The following is a 16,288-nucleotide window of genomic DNA, read 5'->3' on the forward strand; positions in this document are numbered from 1 at the left end:
TGGGCCTCCTATGTGTGTGACAATGTGTGGTACCTCTTAGATACTGGGAGTTCTGAGAAAATGGGTTGATCTGTTTATCAAGTATTTTTATATAGGGATATATTGTGGCTGGTACCTGTCCAACATTGACTTCTTATTTCAATAAACTCACCCTGATTTTTTCTAGATAGTTACCTACACTCCACTCTTAGTTCATTCTTTCCTTTAACAATATTGAATATCTTCCCATATGCTTGGTATTATTATGAGTATTAGGGATATAGTAGTGAACCAGATGGATGAGATTCCTGCGCCCAAAGTGTCTATATTCTAGTAGAGAAAGCAGGAAATAAGCAATATATAATTTATGGAAGAGATAAATGTTATCAAGAAAAAAATTAGGTAGGGTATAGAATTTGAGAAAGATGGGAAAAGAAGAATACATGGCAGGGAAATTTTCTTTGAGGACGTTCACTGAAGTAGAATACCAAATAAAGTGAGGGAGCAAGCCATATGATAGTTCTTGGGAGCATGTGTCCCAGGCAGAGAGAGAAGCAGGTGCAAAGGGCCTGTGGTGGCAACTAGCTTGGTGCTTTCAGGAAACAGCAAGAAGATCAGCCTGGGAGATCAGCAAGGAGAGTGAGCAAAGGGTGAGTAGAATGGTATGAAAGCTGAGGGTGAAGGTGGGGACTGTATCATGTAGGATCTTGTCCGTCATAGAAAAGAATTTTGATGTTATTCTGAGTGAATGTATGCATGCCACTGTAGGGTTTTGAGTATGAGAGGAATTCATACCTCTTAAAGATGACTTGACCTGCTATGTGGAAAATAAACTGTAGGAAACAAAAGAGGAAGCCAAGAGTTCTGTTAGGAAGATACTAAAAACGTGGGCCTTGGTTAGATAGGGGATGTATTTTGAAGGAGGAGCTAGAAGGACTTGCTGATGATTGGATGTGGAGCGTGGAGGTAGAGAGGAATCGAGGATGATCCCTGAGTTTCTATCTTGAGCAACATGGTAGGTGGTAGTGCCATTCAATGAAATGGGGAAGAATAGGGAAGAGTGGGCTTGGGGTAGAAAATGAACAATTCTATTTTGAAAACTGAAGTTTGAGATGAATAACAGACTTTTAAGTAGAGATCTATGAAGGAGGCAGTTGGATACATGAGTCTGAAGTTCTGGAGAGAGGTAGGAGTTATAGGCATATATCAGGAATCTTCAGCATAGAGCTGATATTTAAAACTATGGGACTAGATGAAATCAGTTAAATTTTAGACAGAAGAAAGAGGACCAAGGACAAAGCCCAGAGGTCCTCCATGAAGTTGAAGGTCAGCTGATTTGACCTGCAGCTCCAGGTGGAATCATGTAACTGAAACATTCATCAGAGCCAATCTCATCACTTCTGAGCTTATTAGAAGGAACATGTTCTCTTGGGGGCTGGAATCTGACCCCACAGACATGAAGCCTGGGATCTGAGGGCCACCAGTTGAAGCGAACCCATCTGAGATCACAGCCAACAAGGGAAAGCAGAGCTAATGGCTGGAGAGAAACAATCCAATCACATCACCAAAGGCATGGATCCAGCCATGCATGAAGCTCAGTTTATTCCTGTCTTTTTCCTGGTATGAGTCAATAATATCCCTTTTTTATTTAAGCCAGGGTAAGTTGGATTGCCCATCTTCAGCAGCTGTGCCCGCCACCCTACCATGTAATGCACCCTGCACAGGGTGATTGACATGCCCAGGTTCACAGTTATTCGTGACACAGCTGGGCTCAGTCCCCAGCCTGCGTGGTGGCCCAGCGCTCCTTAACGCTGCGTCTTCCTGCCTTGGGGCTATGCCACTTGCCACTGTGTCTGTCTTCCACGGTTTCTGTATTGGTGTAACTTAGACGACTTTTTGATGACTCTGGAGTGATGTGCAGTGTGTGTATGTACACGTGTGTGTGTGGTGTGATGAGGTACTCATCTCAGGATCATGTAACTTGAGCACCACTAAGCATACCCACTCTGAGAAAGGGGGCTGGGAGTAGAGAAGGGTGGCTGCCACCAGCTGGCATGCTGCTGTCAATGGCTCCCGCTGTCCGCAGTTCGGCCACAGGTGAGGACCTCTCTTCACTCATTAATATATTTAGGGCAGGAGGACAACCATCTGAGGCCCAAACCCAGTCTCTTGTGTTGTAAATGACACTGGCGGTATCGATCTCTATGAGGACAGCCAGTGAGTTGCCATCTCACCTGTGATCCTGTCCCTAGGCCGCACATTTTGCACTCTGGCAGGGAAGTCCTCCAAGGCCGCGATATCTGCGCATCCACTTAAACAATTTACTGACTTCCTTCTGTGTTCTCACGGTATGCTGAATCCTGGGGAAATGAACAAGGCTGGGAGCCCAACTAGCAGGGACTTCCAGCCTACGATGGGAGAAAAACAGGCAAGCATTAAGGCCGTGTGATAAACTCAGTGACAGAGTGGATGCAAGGTGCCACCAGAGCAGAGAGGAGGTTTCTGAGGGGGTCAATCAGGGGCACCTTCATGGAGGAGGTGATTCCTTAACGTGGGCTGACAAACTCAGGTGTGTCCAGGGACCTAGGAGATAAAATAAGTACTTAAAGGGAATAGATAAAGAAGAGTAGGGAGAGGAGTGGCATCATGTAAGTGGAGAACACCTGTCCTCTCCAAAGCATTTGGGTTTAACCTTGTAAAGAGCTGTAACTGTGCTAGTGAAATAAGCCCACCCACAGGAAGGTCTGGGTTGTCCATTTTCAACCTCTTCCTTTGAATCAGTGAGTAAAAATTCTCTGGGCAGACAAAGCAGGAAAGCACACTAGGGAGTCATTTAAAAGCCCAAGGATAAGACCCTTCTCAGCAGGGACTATGCAGAAGCCCTCCCAAGAGGGCCGACCCAGTCTGAAGTTCCTCCGGCTGCTTCATCTCCTTGCCCTGACCTTGACCCCTGCTACTCAGACTATGTTCGTGCATTCGGACCTTCCGCCTGCTCTGGCCTTACTTGGGGCCTTCAAATTTTAGCCAGTCTTTTGGGACTCTAACCTACGTTGTGGTTTCACTCATTTCGCAGCATACACACCGTGACCTCCGCTTGCCTTTCGAAACTGTCTCCTTGCATCTGGAGTCTGGTTGATTGCACTGATTCTATTTCGTGAGTGCATAGCGATCCGGGGTCTGGGTTTTGAATCAAACACTTGGGTTGAAATTCTCACTCGTGACCTCCTAGCTCTGTATCTTTAGGGAAATTCCCAAATGTACATATTTAATCTCTCCGAGCCTCAGTTTCCTTTTCTATTAAATGGGTCTAATAAACGATACTTCACTATTCATACAAAGCACTTGGCATCACCGTGAAGAAGTGGATGAACACTGAAATATAATCTGTATTTCTGCTTGAGGTCTTGTGCCGGGTTCCTAACTTTGCCTCCTTCACCAGCTTCCAGATTTGCTTGGGATTATCTCACTCATGGTGATTTTTTTTTTGTTAATCCTCTGCTGATACACAGCCTCCCAGACAGCCTTAGCTTCCCAGGTCTCGCCTCTCTCCTTGCTTGTGCCCTGGCCTGCTTTCACTGTGCTCATGCTGATGGGAGTGGAGCTGACTCTGGATAAAATATTAAATCTGTCCATCAGGAACTTATTCAGTGCTCAGCACTAGACGGAAAGAGCTCGGGATCCTGCTGTTCTAACCAAAGAATCCAACCGCCACCTCCCATGACCCTCTTGGTCTTGCCGCCAGAGTTCTCTCTTATTTTCATTGATAAACACTGCTCCCCATTGGCAACAAGACGTTGTGGGCTCTCTGTTTGGTGAACTTCCAAAGTCACTCAGCCTGCAGCCTCCGACTTTACAACACCCCCCACGGTGCTCCATAATTGCCTGGAAATGCATGGTGTCTCCCATCTAGTTGCTTAATTAAAATTCAGCCTGTTCAACAGAGTCACAATTAAGAGGTGTTTTGTCTTCCTTTCTCCTGCTACCATTTTAGGGCCCCTGATTGTGACACCTCCTTTGTTTGAAATATTTCCCCAGGAAGCGTGTCGTTGTAGCAGCTCCTAGAGAAGAAAGGCTATTGAGAAGTATTCAGTGGTACTTTCCGTTAGTATTTGATGTCCATTTGGCAGGTTATGTTCTCCTCATGGATGCTGAGAAGGAACTGAGGCTCCGATAGGTTAGGGAGCTTGGCTAAGGCTACAGCTTGTCATGGCAGGAGCCAGAATTGAAAACACAGGGCCAGCTGTCTTTATCCTGTCATGAGAAGAATATTGAAGGAGTGAGAGGTAGGTTGGTAAACCTGCCCTTAGAGGGGATGAATTCTCAATTATCCGAAGGCTTTCAGGAGCAATTACCAATAATGACTGGATGGGGGAAGTCCAGTTTGCAACCCTCTATCTCTAAAATGTTTGAGAGCAGTGAAAGAATTGATGCGTCTTAATAATTTCATTACCCTCAATACCCAGAGTAAGTCAAAACGGTGTGGTCCAGAAGTTTAGGCCCCAAGCCTTCCTAGGTACCTAAACAATGCCTGTGCAATTAAAAAAAATACTTTGCATGTTGACTTAAAAAGAACATTTCCAAATACTCTTGAAAAATGGCTGTTTTGAAGTCCTGGAATTAACCCCGTTCTCTTCTCAGTAGGACTCCATTGGTGCTGAAGTCTGACTTTGAGTTAGAGTTAAAAATTATAAAATTATTTCCTTGAACTAGGCTCTTCTCTCTTTGTAATTCCAATGCTAAAGTGAGGGTTGACCTGGCTCCCTTCCCCATCCCCTCCCTGCATAATTCTCTCTGCAATTAAAGAGCAACTGAGGGACCGGAGGTTCTGCTGAATTACAACTAATCACACTGCTGAGGGATCCCTTTCAGCTTTGATCTCTTATCGCTCTGCGCACACAGCCCTTTCTCTGTAAGGCTGGCTGCTCTCAGCATCGCTGTGTCTAATCAGACGTGTCACACCGCCACTGAGGTAAATTGGGTTTATTAGAGAAGGGAAATTAAATTAAGTCTGTTTAGGAATTAATTGTGGCTGTCTAGGCTTAATCTATCATATTATTCGATTGTGGTATATTGGGATCAAAGCTGTCACCCAGTTTAAAAAAAAAAAATACCACCTTAGCTGGGAATTAGGCATAGTGGTTTGGACAGCAGAAACAACAAAAGGAAAAGGAAAATTTAAGGATTAAAAGACATAGGATCTACATGACATCAACTGATTCACTTTAGAGGAGAATGTCAAACAAAGTCACAGATACCAAGTACCCCTGACTTACTTTGCCCACAAATGAGAATATGGTGGTTGGTATATAATAGGTGCTCAGTAAATATTTATTCAAATTGATGGAAAAATGAATGAATGGCTGTACTGGCATCATCTTTATCACTGTGATCCAAAGGTCTTTATTGGATGACAAGTGAACCAGATTAAATGGTAGGTGCTCTCCATTCAAGTACAAAACAAGTATTTATTAGGGAGCTACTGAATGCTAGGGACTGCTAAGAGCTAGGGACACAGGGGAGACCCATTCCTGCCATTATCTAGCACAGAGGCTATGAGGAAACACAGAGACACAAACCATCATGGTAAAGGAAATCTCTGTGCTATAAGGAGTTGGCGGAAGCAGATGGTGACAGCCGTACTGAGAACTGAGTCATAGCTCAGAGGCTTGATCACCAAACCTAATGGACTTGAAAACCATGGACAGAGGTTAAGGGGAAGAATATAAAAATACTTAAGTCAGTTATTGGCAGGGTTATTGATTGGGACAATCCTAGTTTGCATTTGTTTTCCTAGTGTCATTACGATAGTGTCCGCTTTGAATTCCAAGAATGCCCTAATTTGGATGATGAATTATACAGTCACCCTATTGAAAATTTCTGTGAACTGCTGCTGTGTTCAAGAGAGTAGCAGTTGGTAGCAACCAGCGAGGTGTTTCATACAGAAGAGCATAGAGAGCTGCTTTTGGACCAGGATGTTCTGACTGAGAAATCTTATACTAAATTGTAGGCTTTGAAAAGGGTAAATTTGAAAGTGAATCCCTACTTCTCCTGGAGTACAGTGATCCTTTAAGTAACTTATATTTGGTGATATTTTTTATACTGTATAGTGTGGGGCTCTGTTCTTGATTTCCTAATAGGGTAAGAGAGAGAACAAGCAGATTGTAGGTGTTCGGTCAGTGGTCAGTGGAGATGAGCAATCTGGTTTAGGCAAGCATTCATTGGCCACCTGCAGGTAAGGATGCCTACAAAATAAAGGTAATTAGAAAACTCCTTGCAATGCATCACCCAGCTGGAAACTAATGAGTGATGGAGACCCAGTGAGGGAAAGAGGAAGCCTAATTACACCAAGTGGGAATTCCTCTTGGAAATGTCAAGAATCAGGGGGAAATATATATATATATATGTATATATTTTGCAGGTGCATTTGAAACTGGATAAATCTATTTATCTTTTTAGTGCGATCATATCATTTCTTTTACAAAGTGAAATGTCAATATTTCCTTTGTGAGAAGGGAAAAGACTCTCATCTCTAACATTCAAGTTAAGCAATATTCAAGGAGTAAAATGAATGAAGAAATCTGCACAAAGACTTAGATCCTTTAACTTAAAATAAATTTGCCAACAGGATGCAGGTACTAAGGAACTATCACCTCTTGGTGAATGAGTCTAGGCTTCTCATCCCAGATTTTTCTCCCTTCCTTCCTGCTAAAATCATTATCGTAAAGAAGTACTAGAATTACTAGTCTTACCAAGACATCAGGGGCTGATGGGGGTGAAGAATGTCAAATGCCTTCCTATGATTTTGGGACCCAGGTAGTTTTTCCATCATTCTTTCATCCATCCACCCACCATCCCTCTATCCATCAACCCACCATCAATTTATCCATGTACGCATCAGTCCATCCATCCATCTACCATCCATAAATCCCATTCATTGATTCATCCATCCACCCATCAACCCGTCTATCCATCCATCCACTGAGGCACCACATAGAGGGAAGGTCTAGCTTCAGGTTTTGGCTTGACTATTTGGGAGTAACATAACATAGGATAAATCACCTACCATCTAAAAGACTCAATTTATTCATCTGCAGAATAGGGATAACAATGGTACCTACCCTCAAAGAGTCCTTGTGAGAATTTAATATGCACTCAATAAATATAAGGCATTATAATAATAAATAAATAATTTGCTCATTTTAAAAAGTGTCAAATAATGATGATCTCTACTTTGATTTCTTTTTTAACTCCAAAGGCAAATTGACCATGATTCCTGCCTCCAAGGAGCTCATATTCCAGTCATGGAGACTGATGTTTATATTAATATATAAAATTTAATTTAATTTTGTGCCAAAATGAAGATGTGAAGTTAAGTGTTAAGGGAATCAGGAGAAGGAACAATAATTCTACATGATCAGGAAGAGATGGGAAGCTTAGTAGGTTTTCACTGAGAAGGTGGTCAAAATGGGAAATTTTATTAGAAAAGGAGTTGGTAGACTATTGATATAACTCATTTTAAATGTCAAGTTGACTTTAATTTAATCCTTTAAAGATACACTATAATTTCCTTTTGATAAATCCTTTATCCAGGATTTAGAACAGTATTGAGTCTTCTGTAAGGTAGGTACTTTGTATTCATTGACTCATTGTATTCGACCAAGATTTGTATGTGGTTGGCACATATCCAGATGGCAAGAATTAGACATATGTAGGGGCTTTGGTGAGTTTCTTATCCTCACAGCTCTCTTGTCTGGAAGAGGAGAAAAACAAATATATTTATTATAGCAAAATATGGTAAATGTCATGATATGACAAGTGGAGGGTAAAGAGTTAGCCAGGCAGACAGCTATGGGTTCACCCCTCCACATAACATGACATGAGCAAAGAACAAAAGGTAAGAGAGCCCAAGATGCAAGGGAAACCCAATCGTGACGTCAGCGGCATATTTATAAATGGGGATCAGAAGTCATCGTAGGGCTTAGATCTCTTACGACATTTTCAGGACCTGGGGTTTTAGCCAAAGTTAAAAGGACTCATGGAAGGGTTTTAAACAGGAGCCATATGGTCAAATTTACATTTGAAAAGATCAGTCTAGATGCAGTGTTGAGCATAGACAGCAGGTCAAGACGAGAGATCGAGGGGAAATAAAAGACCTTAAAGGAGTCTAGGTGGAAGACAGTGGGAACCTCATCCAGGGCAGCAGTGCGGGAGTCAAAAGAGACCAGATTTCTGAAATACTTAGAATCTAAAATTGGTTTCTAGATGTCTCATGCCATTATAAAGCTGTGAGGCCAGCGGAAGGCTATAGACTCCCCCCAAGGGCAACCTTATACTTGACCCAAAGCCAAAGACTTCTGTTTCCCAAGATCACCGTCTGAGCACCGTGGATCTGGACTCCTTGCCAACCATCCCTACCCCTTTACAGATTTCAGCTCTGGGAGGACAGATTATCTGCACTGTAAAACACAAATCACTAAACTCCAGCTTTCAGATGTTTCTGAGCACACGCTGGGGTTATTTCATTTTTGCAGCCTAAGCTCCCATATTTCTTACTGAGTGAGCAGGGTGCGTGTGGCTGAAACCTTGATGCCAGTGTTATTTTGGAAAGTACAAGGAAAGCAAGGGGTCTTAAATAATTTAGAACTGTCCTAAATTTTTTCAGCTGTCTTGCTGCTTCCATCTCTCCAAGGGATGCAAAAAGCAGCCTCTAGCACTCTAAAATGTTCATATTTCTAGAAGCTCTGGGAGTAAAGAAAAAAAGCCACACATGTTCCCTCTTTAAGTATTCCTTGCATCATATTTTTTTCCCCTGATACTCAATGATGGCAGGTAATAGTAGCAATTTTAGAGAAAAACGTGGTCTGGTGAATAGATCTTGCATTATTTTTTGCCATAGTTGCATTGAATCATAGGATGTTAGACCTGAAATTTGAATTTAGAAACAAATCCACTTCAGAGGTGGAGCACACTGGGCCTGTGTGCAAAAATTCTTCTCACCCACACCCATGGCAGACATTGCTAATCCACCCCCACCCCAGCCATGGCAGACATGGCTAATCCATCACTGTGTCTTCTTCTATGAGCTCAGGTGTAGCTTCAAATCTTTGTCAATACAGCACCTAAGTGGCTGCCCATTGACTGAAGTTGGCATGCAAAATGAAACCCCTTCATCATCCCTGATCTAGTCCTAGGCATTGCATGTGGGAAACAGAGCAGTGGAAACGACCCAACACCACCTATTATTAGGTTATGTGCTAAAAACTGCCCCCAGGTTCCTTCCTCCTAGGTCAGTGGAAGTAGGTCCTGTCTACTCCTGACTCTGAATCTTTTTCCCCTATGTCTCTGTGTTCCCTAGAATTCCCGTGTCTTTCTCTTCCTTTGAACCTCCAAGCATCTATCTGCTTTCTGATCATCTTTGAGCTCCTGTCTAGTCACATCTCTGTCTCAATGCTTCTCAGCTTTTCTGCTGAGTAGCTTTGGGCCCTAAGAATGCTCTTGACCTCTTCCTATGTCAATTGGGAATTACAGTGCCTGCTCTGCACCGGCAGAATTTTAAAGCACAGTTGCTCACGGTTACAAAGAGCAGATGGAAAAAGGAGCAGAAGAGGCACATAACCATAGGGAAAGACAAAATAATTTGAATTGTGATCCTGCAAGAGACAGATTTTTCTGGGACCACAGAAATGTGGACGTACATTTGTGCATAAATAACCATCATTTAATTAGCCTCAGGAGAGAGCCGCTGTGGAGGTGGACAGAAGAACCAGAGGGGCAACGACGACATGGGGTTCACTGTGTTTGTTTATTTTGGTGTGTTTGGTGTGGGAAGGGGGATATCCTCCCTAGACTGCCTTTCTCAGACGGATGGGGCAGGAGCCTGGAGTCTGGGGAGCGCTCTAGCATCGCCCTGCTCCACGAGGAGGGCTCTAGACCACGTCCACCTCCAAGTGTGCTACTGTTTCATGGGCTTAAGAGAGATCACTATTAAAAACGGATAAGCTTCAGCTCCTGTTACTTTCTTTCTAAGCTGAGGACCTGCCTCAGTCTTTGCCCCATGCCTTTCCCTTCAGAAACCAAGCTTACCCTTCCGGTGGGTGAGTTTACTTAAAGGCGGATGGGAGAATCTCAACATCTGTCCCCTAAACCAGCAGCGATATCTTACCTTTAAATCAAGGACTTCTTCCGGTCGAGGGGCGCAGGGAAGAAAGGTGCCACCCCAGGGCGGTCCTGCTGGTTTCTGCCAGCCCCAGGCTCTCCCTGAGAGTGCCCTCCTTGCTTCTTTCTCTCTTGGACCTCTGGGTGCAAGTTCTTTTAAAGACAGGAAATCAGAGGTGTGATCCTATAGCTCTTGTGCTCAGACTTGGCTGCACATTGGAAAGCACCCGGGGAGTTTAAAAAACACGGATATCTTGGTTGCGCTACTAGAGACACTGATTCACTTGGTATGGAGTGTAGCTCGAGTGTGTGTGCGAGGAGGTTTTAAAAAAGTCCCGGGGGCTTCTCAGATGCAGTTCCCACCCCTGATAAACCCCATCAGTTCCCTCCTCTGGATCACATTTATAATTTCTTCCCAGATGGGAGCTCCGAGTGTCCCGTTACCACTTGTACAATGTGTCAGTTCAAGCTCGCGATTCCATTATCCCTACAGTTGCTAACAAGCTAGAAGCAGGTGGTGCAGTCTGTTATTGGTCGGATTTCATGCACTAGGAACATCTGTGCTTACTGGTGCTGTTGCCACATTGGGGGGCCTCTAATGATGGGAAATACGCCACCCTCAGGGAGTGGAGGGTAGATGTTATCACCAAAAGAACAGGAAACAAATCTGGTGGAAAAAATACATCCTTATATTTTTCTAAAATAAATAACCAGTATCTCTTGCGGGGTGAACCAGACAATTACCCAGATATAAAGTGATAGCTGAGTCATGTCCAATGCCAAATGTCAAGCTGGCATTTGTGCGTGCACACCTGTGCTCACACTTGACACACACCTGGATGACTACTACACGGTTGTTTAACTTCTTTGAGCCTACATCTTCTTCGTAAGACAGCTTGAATCAAACCTACCTAACAAAATTATTTTGACGATTAAAATAAATTATGAATTTAAAGTTTATTGCACATATTAGTCTGAGGGTTCTTCCAAGTCTGCAGGGAACTATAAAACCTCAATTAAAAAATTAGGAAGGACATGAATGGTAATTTGTTGAGGAAAAATATATGTGATCAATAAACAAAGGGAAAAATAGCATCACTGGTAATAAAAGTATTTAAATTAAAATGAGAAAACTATTCTTTAATCTTAATAAATTTCCTATGATTTATGTTGCGGTAAGAATGGTTTTCTTATACCACACTAATGGGAGTATAAATTTATTTAGTATTTCTAGAAAACAATTTGGCAATATCAGAAACCTACAGAGTTTTCTTTTTAAACAAGAAATTCTCCTCTATCTTAAGGAACTAAATATAGTTGTTTATAGATGTTGATCTCAATGTTATTTATAATAGTGAAAAATGGAAATAATTTAATTATATATATATATATATATATATATGAATAGTTAACTAAGTTGTGATAGATTTTCAACATAGAATAATGTCCCTAGGAACTAAATTTGTAAAGAATATCTACTGACATAGGAAAATCTCCTGATACGTGAAAAAGCAACATAAATTTTATTTTCAGTACTGTCATTTAGTTTTAAAAATATATGGTATCCTATTTGTTGAAATGCTGTTGTTTAGCTAGGATCAGACACTAACCAAACTGGCTTAAATAATAAAGAAAACTTGTAAGTTCATATAACAGGAAACATCCAAAGAGCATGGCAGGCTTCTGAACTGGTTGATTTTGGAGTTCAGTGTTTTTATCAGGGATTCACGTTGGTTCTCAGTCTCTCCTCTACTCTCCTGGGTGTTGGCTTCATCCTCAGACTGAAGTGTCATATCCAGACCCAATAGTGTCCAGAGAAGAAAGATGGCCTCTCTTTCTCCCGTCCTCCTTCCTCTTCCCCGCTCCCTCTGTCCCTCTTTGCTTGAGTTCTTGCTAGCCCACCTGCAAAAGGCCCCTCACGTTTTGTTGTCCTCAGCGTAGTGCTCATTCCTGAATCAGCTGCTGGGCAGGGAAATAGATCCCAGTGAGGACCTATTCTTGACCTCAGGGGGCTGGGTTTCCTGAGGCTAACGTCTTGTGGAGAAGGAAGGGGGTGGGGGGGAAATGGACAAATGGCTACAGGGTAGGTATCCATGATCCACTATGGGTGTGCGCCAGTCCACTGAGAGACCTTCCAGTTAATATGGTCCCAGGAGGAAGTTTGATGAAAAAATACTCTGAGGCATGGGAGAAGTTTCTAGGTCATGTACTTGGCACCAAGATTTTGACTGATATCTGATTTCATGTGGAACCCTTTCAGAACTCATGGGAAAGAAAATCAAATGCAGAGAGTAACCCAGTTAGGATATGACCTCTGATGACAAGCCTTCTGAAATGGGGACAGAGCTGCCTGGCCTGGCTGGCTCTTCTCCTCTCTCTGTCTGATAGGCCTGTTGCTTGTCATGGGATACAGCTTATGGGGGTGAGGGGGGTGAAGTTGAAACAGTAGGAGATCCAGGAGGCATCAGAGAAGGAGCAGACTTTCTTCGTGGCTTATATAAACCTCAGTTAAAATTTGCCTCGTAAGCCAGGCTGGAGATCTCATGGCTCTGTTTCCATGATACCATGAAAACAATGGCACCAGTAAAGCCTCCTAAGATTCTGCAAGCCAGATTGTGGTGTGAAATCTTTTCCTTACTTCTTGTAAGTATGATGATATCTATCTTTTGCAGCACAGCTCCTATTTTACGGCTTAGAATACTGAGACTTCTCATGGCTAAGTGTCCACCCAAGGTCATTGACGACTGACCACCAGGTACTTCAGGCTCCGAAAGGGTCCGCGAAACCCGGAAATCCTCAGTGTGTGAATTCATTCTTGTACTCAGTGAGCATTTAAACCGTGCCATAACCATCCATCCCTTACACCAGTGAGGAAAGTATTACCACCCTCCTCTCACAGAAGGAAATAGGTGCACAGAGGGGCAGTGACATGCCCAAAGTCACAAAGCGGGTACTTAGGAGAGCCAAGACTCAAACACAGGGTGACTACAAGTCTAGGACTCCTTCTTCCGTAACCACAAAGCAAGATGAGATGGATGCCACAAAAGAGATCTAGGGAAAGTCTCTCAGAGCACGTATTGGCTGGTGTGTGGGGAGAGAGCTCTGAGTAGGCAGGACATCGGTCACATGTCTTTTGACCAATGTCAAATGTCAAATGTACAAATGCTTTTTGCTAACACCAGATGTACCCGATGTTCAGATATGTCCCAGTAAGGATAATGTAGAAAAACAAAACAAAACCGTGGAACAGAAGGGAAGTTCTGGGACCCGGGCACTGTGTGGGCAGGATATGGTTTACCAGAGGCTACCTCCTGAAACCGGGCTAAGCAGCCTGTGCTGCAAAAGATAGATATCGTCATACTTGCAAGAAGGGGAATGAGAGCAAAGCGTGAATGGCTTATAATTAGTACCTACGATATTCCCAGCACTGTGCTAGTTCTATTCCTTCTGTAACTGACGTCATCTTTTCAATGACCTGAAAGTCCATTTTTTTCATATGTGTTTTATGGAAGGGAACACCGAGGACAAGAAAGTCTGAATTTCCTGCCCAGTGTCACACAGGTACAAGCCACTGCAGGGAGATGAGGCTCCCCTCGGGCGCTGGAGGATATGGAGCTGGGATGACAGAGGGAAAGAGCATGGTCCCCAAAGCCTGGGACTGCCTGGCCTGGTCTTTCTTAATCTGGACCAGAAGCCATCAGTGGGGAGAGAGGCAGAGAGACAGACAGAAAGAACTGGTTCCCTGCACACTCAGAGGCAGCCACAGCGCTCACCCTAAAGAAGTGGAGAAAAGAGGAGCAGCAGCACGGTGCCCGCACACTGGCGCATTCGCCCACTTGACAGTGCCCCCCTTAGAATGTGTTGTTCAATTTGTGTCTTGGAATCAAGTTTGCCTGCTTGACATACTTCTGTTAAAGGAGGTGGACTTACTCATCCTAGATCCTGACTCATCCTGAAAGAGGGGGAACGAAAGGGCCAAGAAGGGTGGGGACCAAAAAGTGTTGAGAACCCCTAAAAGCCAGCACACGCATTATCTCATTTAATTCACCACCCCAGCAATGTTAATGCTCCTATTTTACGGCTTAGAATACTGAGACTTCTCGTGGCTAAGTGTCCACCCAAGGTCATTGACGACTGACCACCAAGTCTGTTAGTAGAACCAATACCTCCGAATCATATGTCCTTTTCTATGGTGCCAAGGCCTCTGAATAAGCAAGTAGGCAGCCCGGCTGTGACTGAAATGCTATGATCAGTAGGAGAGGATGACTCTGACTTCCCCTGCAGGGTTCAAAGCCATGCTGGCCCTCAGCAAGTTCAAGTCCCCACTGTTCCTTCTTTAGAGGATCCCAGCTGCTTAGGGATGAGTCCCTGACCCAGGAGGGGTCTGAGGTGCTAAAGAAAAGAGAAGTAGGTCGCTGTCTTGGCTGAGTCCCCAGATCTGCTTCAAAGGTAACTGTACTTAGAGGTTCCCACATTTCTGTGCTTGGCGCAGGGAGTTGTACTTAGTGGCCGGAGCTCAGATTTGGGACTGGAGATCTTTGAGGAGTCAACACACAAGAGTTAGAGTTTAGAGTTTTAAAATCTAAAGTCAGATTTTTAAGAGATGGAAGCAGAACAAAGAGATGGACAGAATAGGGAAGGCCAGAGGGGGAGAGCAGTGATGGCGATGGGGGCCTTTGGGGGTCTCTCCGTAAAGGAGAAGGTGGAAGGGGAGGGCCCCTGGTTCTGGTTGTGATGGCCTGCCTGTCCCTGTTCTCACGTCTGGTGTGGGCTCCCCTTCCTACATTGTTTCCACGCAGTCTTAGTGGGGGCAAAGCTCTCCTGCTAGATCCAGCCCTGCGAGCGGGAGTCAAGCCTGGCTTCTCGCTGAAGTGCCCCTGGCCAAAGTGATTGATTCAGGCTTGAACCCCTGATTTCAGTAGACCCCATCAGTATGAATTCCAGAACTTCGGCAGGAATAATTGGAAAATCATAGCTCTTCTTTTCATAGGGATTAGTATCTGTAAAAATAATTTAAGTTTGGAGATGCAAGAATCTCCAGGTAAGCAAAGCATACCTGGGAAGAAGCCAACCCATTGGGAAGCCAGGTCAAGTGGTGGGGGAGTGGGGTAGAGGGTAGAGAGAAAGAAAGAGACTGAGATCTCCAGTATGTAAGCAAATGGACCCAACACGACAGATGGCAGCAAACTTTTTCAGTTACGTGAGTCAGTAAGTTCCCACTAGGTTGCTTGTCAATTGCTATCAAAAATGGTTTCCTGTCAATTGCTATCGAAAATGGCCTGGGCTTAGATGAAGCTGTGTAGTGTGTGGGAATAGCATGCCATTTTCAAGATGCATGATCTTGGTCAGGTCCCTTTATTTCTGCTAAAATGCTAAAATGTGGAATAATTGAAACTCAAGGTCACTTCATGAATAATTATAACGATTTCTAATATTCATCAAGTGCTTCCAATTTGCCCAATGCAAAGCTAATGTATTTATGGTATTTGTTCCTCATATCAGTCTTATGGGGGTAGATCCTCTAATTATCCCCACTTTTCAGATTAGTAAACTGAAATGCAGAAGGTAAGGGACTCTCCCAAGGTCAGAGAGTTAATAAATGGCTTAGCTAAGACATGAGCCCTGTGCTCTGTACCCCCAAACTGTGCTCTTAACCATTATACTACTTGTGTAGTTCTTAAATGAGAACAAAACATTCTGGCAGACAGACAGCAGGTGATGAAGGGGAGAGAGCCCTGAGTGGGAATCAGGATACCCTTATTCTTGTCTCAGCACTGCCATTAAATTGTACAACTATGGACAGGTCACCTTCCCTTGCAGGGCCTCATTTATTTTCATTCCTTCCACGAGGGAATTGGCCTAGATGTTCTTTAAAATTCTGTGTAGTTTTAATATTCTGCAGTTTGGTGACAGAAGCTGTTAAGTAGATCATTGTTTATTTTCCTCGCCTGGCAGTAGACGGAATTATTCAAACCACAGTCTACTGAGCCCAGAGACGTTCTCATGCAGACCACAGTTGGCAAAAGAGGGATCAGCAGCAACTGGCCTTGAACTTACTTCTTTCAAAACCTAGAACATTCATCACTTCAGGCCGACGGAGCATCCTGTTTCATAACTATGGGGATTGTTTTGGGAAAAAGAATAGAATCAATCA

This window comes from Manis javanica, chromosome 10, assembly GCF_040802235.1.
Source record: "Manis javanica isolate MJ-LG chromosome 10, MJ_LKY, whole genome shotgun sequence".
NCBI lineage: Eukaryota > Metazoa > Chordata > Mammalia > Pholidota > Manidae > Manis > Manis javanica.